The sequence below is a fragment of the Mytilus edulis genome, chromosome 8, assembly GCF_963676685.1.
Source record: "Mytilus edulis chromosome 8, xbMytEdul2.2, whole genome shotgun sequence".
Taxonomy (NCBI): Eukaryota; Metazoa; Mollusca; class Bivalvia; order Mytilida; family Mytilidae; genus Mytilus; species Mytilus edulis.
The window spans coordinates 80,948,634-80,954,960 of record NC_092351.1 but is presented as its reverse complement, the minus strand read 5'-3'; the positions used below and the strand labels follow the sequence as shown (position 1 = coordinate 80,954,960).

General features: G+C 33.3%; 1 long non-coding RNA gene across 1 annotated transcript in view; it reads right to left on the bottom strand.

The window, feature by feature from the left end:
* Window positions 1-2,423: 2,423 nt before the first annotated feature.
* LOC139486378 (uncharacterized) overlaps window positions 2,424-6,327 on the bottom strand; it is a 37,758-nt gene continuing 33,854 nt past the window's right edge. Inside the window, exons 7-9 of the long non-coding RNA XR_011655567.1 lie at window positions 5,961-6,060; window positions 4,738-4,933; window positions 2,424-2,721 (exon numbers count right to left, since the gene is read on the bottom strand). This is a non-coding gene — a long non-coding RNA (uncharacterized lncRNA). The remainder of the gene's footprint in view (window positions 2,722-4,737; window positions 4,934-5,960; window positions 6,061-6,327) is intronic.

Sequence of the window (6,327 nt, the reverse complement as noted above, 5' to 3'; positions counted from 1 at the left end):
TAATTGGTTTGGTATAGCTTTAACATACGATAAATATTCAATCTTCAAAGTAGGTAAGTGTGTTTAAGCGAACGAATTCATGATGAAGGTATTGGCTAAGTTTATAGATGGTACAGACCACATACATGTACCTCTCAAGCTGTGTTCCTTCCATTTAATACAATAAAATTTTCTGGCATTGATAGGACATTTCTTTCACATAATTTCACTATGATTTCTTATCATAAATATAAATATGTTTCGTTTGAGATATATGTAGAGTATGGTTAACAGAAACTATGGAATTTCATTTCTTTATTAGTATATTATTTCAGTATGATATTAATATATTACTTTTATAGATTCAAATATGAAAGCTAATTATGCAACATATTTTGTTAATAAAATTGACTATGCAAGTTATGTATTTCTTGATATTGTACGTGTGACATCTTTATTACTTCGTATCAATATATTTATAATTATATCGTAAGCGGAATCTTACATGTATCTATCGGACTAGGCTTTCAATTTATTTTTAAAATAAAACGGATTTGCACCACCAATGATGCTACAAAAAGGCGTCTACAAGAAATTAGAAAAAAAAAGACATAACCTTGTTGCGCCTTTCCCAATTCAGGAGCCTCTATTCTTTGTTAGCCTTCAAGCAATGATTTCTAATTCAAGTTCTTCTATATATTACGGAGTTTAGTATTACGTTCATTTATGTTTAGAGGCTAGATGAAGCTCGAGTCCGGATGTTGGATTTTCTCGCTGCTTAATTTGAAGACACTATGATGGCCATCAGCTTGTTTTTTTTTTCATTGGTCGGGTTGTTGTCTCTTTGAACATTCCCCATTTCCGTTCTCAATGTTATTGATAACGGTTTCTCTCGTGCGGACAACTTCAGCCGAGATGAACGTGTACAATACAAAGACAAAAAGGTCCCGATGATGGCGCTGACTTGATAAGTTATCACACCTGCTCCTCGAAAACTGGAAGCAAATCGAACAATATCCAAAACTATCCAAGATCTGTACCTGTCCACATGTTCTATATTTGTTTAGCCTCAAGCAATTGCTGGAGAGATTTATCATTAAAACCCGCCTCATTGTCTGCTTGCTATTGCAAGGGATGCAAAAACAAACGAATTCTAGCTGAAGAGTTTTAACGGCCACTTCACTGTTACAGATGACACTGCAATGTTAAATGCATGACTATGAATGATGTATATTTGAATAGGGGAATTTGTCAAAAAGACAACAACTCGACCATAGAACAGACAAAAGCTGAAGATCACCAATAGGTCTTCAATGCAGCGAGAAACTCTCGCAACCGGAGGCGTCCTCCAGCTGGCCCTAAACAAATGTTTATACTAGTTCAGTGATAATTGACGTCATTCTAAACTCTGAATTTTACACAAGAAGCTTAAATTTAAAATCCTACAAACTAACAAAGGCCAGATGCTCCTGGCTTAGGACAGGCGCAAAAATGTGGAGGGGGTAAACATATTTTTTGAGATCTCAACCCTCCCCCTATTCCTCTAATGCATGTAGAAAAGTAAACGCATAACAATACGTACAGTAAAATTTAGTTCAAAAGAAGTTTGAGTCCGATGTCAGAAGACGTAACAAAAGACAATAAACAAAATGACAATAAAACGTTAATACATAAACATGATACATAACAATAGACTACTAGCAGTTATTGACATGCCAGCTCCCGACCTCGATTAAACTGATTTAGAGATTATGTCTTCATCATATGAATATCAGTAAAAAAAATCCCTCCTGTTAGGGAATTTAGTATTACAGCATCATGAAATATATGAGAAGAACATAACACATGTCATGCAAACAACTGGTTTTAGAATAAATATTTGTAATTCCGATGCAAAGACCCAATAAGTGAATCAATATTAAAGCCAAAATATGCAATCTTCAATAACCTGACAACAGTATCGTAACTATATCCCTTCTTGATAAGTTTGTTTAAAGGTTTTGTTAGCTTTTGAGGGGAATACTGACATTTTTGTGCTTTGTAAAGCATATTACCATAAAAGATTGGATGTGAAATACCTGAACGTATAAGATGTCTGCATGTTGAGTTATATTTAATAATGATGTCCTTGTACCGTTGATAAAATTTAGTAAATGTTTTGACTGGTTTGTGATATCTAAAACCCTGGTTTAATAATATTTCAGTAATAAATAAATTTCTCTCGCCAAAAACTGAAAGGTTGTTACATACACTAGCGAATCGTAAAAGTTGAGATATATAAACACCATAAGATGGTGACAAGGGACATCACCATCTAAAAATGGATAATTAGCGATTGGAAATAAAAAATCATCTCTTTTATCATATTTTTTTTGTATTTAGCTTTCCGTTAATGATTTCAAAATAAAGGAAAAGGCAGTGGTCGTTGTTAGTATTATCTTTATTTAAAGTAATTTCAACCCGATACATTTCTTTAAGTTGCACTTGTGTAAAACCAGCAATGCAGTTTTCCATAGGAACTGCCTAAATTGCATATGCAGTCACTCTTCATTCAGGAAGTTTTGAGGAGAATGTTATATTTCCCTGGAAAGGAGACATGCACTACTTTTTTTTGCACTAATAAAAACATATAGCTGTGCGGCATATTTTCAAGTTTTACTGCCCTCCATTTATAAACATTGCAGGTTCGCACTGAATTTTTCCATTAAATTTGACTCAACACCCAAATGTCTTCCAGTCCTCCTGAAAAATAAGTTAAATAAATAGACATTTTTATTTATATCCATTTAATTCTCCAATCAAGTCTTATTTAAAAAAGAATTACTTTGCATCCATGGCAACAACTATGTAAACAGTAGCAGTATTTAATGCACATTCAATTTCTCCCCAAAAGAGGCGTAACTTGCAAATCACACGTGATTTACAAAGTGCAACCTATACTGTACTTTCAAGAGTTCTAGTGCCATCAGGCCAATTCATAACTTTTTTCCCATAGACCCCATGCTCCAAAACTCCAACCCACACTGCAGTCATAATTTTCATAATTTTTTTCACTTTTCTTAGACAAAGCTAAAGCCAATGCATTCCAAAATGATTCCATGTTGTTTCTGTAAAATGAAAACCCAAAAAGGGTCCGAAATTGGGATCCCATGGAGGCTGAGGGGTGAATTCCCATTATTTACCTTATACTGTACTTTCAAACCCCTTTTAGTATCAAAATATTCTTATATTCTTGTTGTTATTTTTGTAAGTAATAGAAAATAATAAGTTACAATGGTAGTTTTTTCATTATTGTATTTTTATAGTACTTCTAGTAACTATACCCTGTTTGCGGCAAGATGTGTTTTTTTCCTGTTCACTATTTTTTTTTTTTTATTCAAATTATTATTTTTTTTGTCTACTTAATAAACTCATTATATATTTGTGTTTTTCTTGTGCCTTTGTGTAATAGCTATTTGAATCATGGTTAGTTTTACTACAATCTGTTTATTTTGTAGAATTTTTGTCTTCTTTATGTACTATACCATAAAATGCATAAAAAGTTGTCATACAAGCTTCAAAAAACTATCCCTATAACAAAAACATACACCTTATCTTTACTTTCTGTTTATGTTATAGCACACAAGCCTGTCAACACTGATAAAAAAATTAAATGAAGAGAGGTCAAATTATATGAACTTGTCAAATTACAAAATAAGGAGATTAGCCATCATGATGATTTTTATATGATTTACATAAAAAATCTTACATCTGGGGTCACCTTCAGTTCAATCAGATATAAACAAAAAACTTAGTCATTCATGATTGTTTAGTTGTAAGGTCCTATATTTGATGTTTAAATATTAAAATACTGGAATAAAGTGCATTTCAAACAATTCTTACAATAACAATGGGTCTAATCCCATGGCGTCTAAGAAAATACACATTTCAGAAAGGAAACAAGCCATATAATAAGGGGAAAAAATACAGAAATAAGACTTTACCTGCTGAAAAAGGCAAATGTGTGAGACTACCAAAAGACTTGTATGACTTAGTGACTAAATCTGTTCATAAAAAGAATGTTCAACTAATTCCTGCCTCTACAAAGTCAGCTCGCTTTCTAAGGCAGAAGCCTACGACAAAAACAGAAGTTGAAAAATGTGCCGAAAATGAAACAAAAACAGGGTAAGAATACTTTTTTTGTTATTAAGCTTTCAAAAATAATTAAACTTGCTTAAAAAAGCCATTTATAAACAACTATGAAGAAAAAGGCATGTGTCTTATATGCCAATTCTTTAAATGTGACATCTGAAGAAAATGCAAGCTAGGGTTATACTTATTTTAAAATTTCTTGTCCTATATATATTTTCAAGAGCTAAATAGTGCATGGTTTTTATATATAATATATATATAAAAACACAGGCAAAGAAAAAAATATGCACTTTTGAGAGTACATTTGATCAAAAAGCTTATTTAAAGAAAACACTATTGTAAGGGAGGTAATTCAAAATAGAATTATTTTCACATTTTCCAAACTTAGTTTAACAAATAAAAAACTAATTCACTTCAATTTTGGCAACATTTTTCAACTTCAGGTCAGAGAAAAATAGTTTTCGACTCCTTCGGATCAATGAACTTGAACAGATGTGGAATGAGGTTTTCATAGAACACAGACAAATATCCCCTATGTGTACAGGGTTCATATCATGGGATTTAAGTGCAGAGCAGCAAAGAGGGGCTGCCTGGAGGGAAAAGGCAAGCTGCAATGAGTGTTCTTACCATTCAAAAATGTTCAACCTTTACAATGAGGTGATCGCTAAGAAACGTGGTCGTCGAACAGCAGCTATTAATCTATCCATACAAGTCGCACTTAATCACATAGCTATCAGCACAACTGGTCTACAGAAATTATTTCTTGGTTCTAATATACCAGCTCCTTCCACTTCAAGTATGCAACACAGTGCTAATGTTGTTTCTTAAATTATAGAAGAGTACAATCAAAAGGATTTGGTTCAGAAAAGAAAATTAATTAAGGAAATAAACATATTAAGAGGTGATAATCCTAATATTATTAACATTCAGGCCGACGGAATGTATAATAACCCTATTTATTCCGGAATGGGTAAAACACCATTTCAACCAGCTACCCAATGTACATATAACATGTTAGAAAATAATACTTATAAGCACAGTATTGTAAGCACAAGACAAGTGTCTAAGCTTTGCTCAAATAAGAGTGAACATAAAACAAAAACAAAAGTTAAATCTCACAAAGGTCACTGTTCCGCAAACATTGAAATGCATGACAGCATAGGCAGTGAGGAGCGATGGGCTAAAGACTGCTTGTTAGACCTGAAAAATGATGGTCTGGAAGTTCAAGAAATTACCACTGACCCTGACAGCAGTGCATTTAGAGCTGCAGAGTCTCTTTTTAAAGCTGATACAACCAATACTCAGCCAATTCATTTTCTAGATACAAGACATGTGTCCGCAAATCATAGAAATTTTATTAAAAAAATGTCAGGTCTGAAGGAAATAATGCCGGCACGATTAGTTTCAGAGAAAGATAAAATGCTAAAAAAGTTTGCATTAGATATGGCAGCACGTTGTCAGGCAGAGTACAATGCTGCCTTTGATAAATTCAATATGGACTCTGTACGGGTAAAAGTTCACCTATCATATGTATGTCATGCTATAGTTTCTTGCTATCAGGGTGATCATAACGGGTGTACAAAATATTCCCTTGTTTGTTCAAATAGGAACAGTTTGAAGACATGGACTGAAAAATCAGCTTATCTGAAAAATAACTTTAAATTAAATAAATCAGAGAACACAGCAGCATTGTTACGTGAATGCGTAAAATATCACCTTGGACCTACCATGCTAAACCGTACATGCAAAAACACTAACACACAAAAAGCTGAAGCAACTAACCGTGCAATACGTGCAACTGTACCTAGCAATGTAACATTTACCAGAAACTATAAAGGAAGGGTACATACAGCTATACACAATGTAAATAATGGCCCTGGAGAATCCATCGTTAAACTCTGTAAAGCGGCTGGGGTTCCCATCGAACCAGGAAGTCGTGCTGCCCGAGGTCTGAAAAATATTCAACAACACAATGAAAAACATAAATTATATAAGCAGTCAAAGCAGTACACAGATCAGAGATGCTCAAAAAAGCATGAACTATATAAAATTTATGATGAGTATCAAGAGGAAAAAGACTATGAGAAAAACAAACTTTTACCGACAAAACGGCTGGCCGCAAAACAGCCTCAAGAGTATTCGTTTGCCAAAAAACTCCGATCAAGACATGTTAAAAATAAATAAATTACCTGCATCAGATAAGACAACACGGTAAAT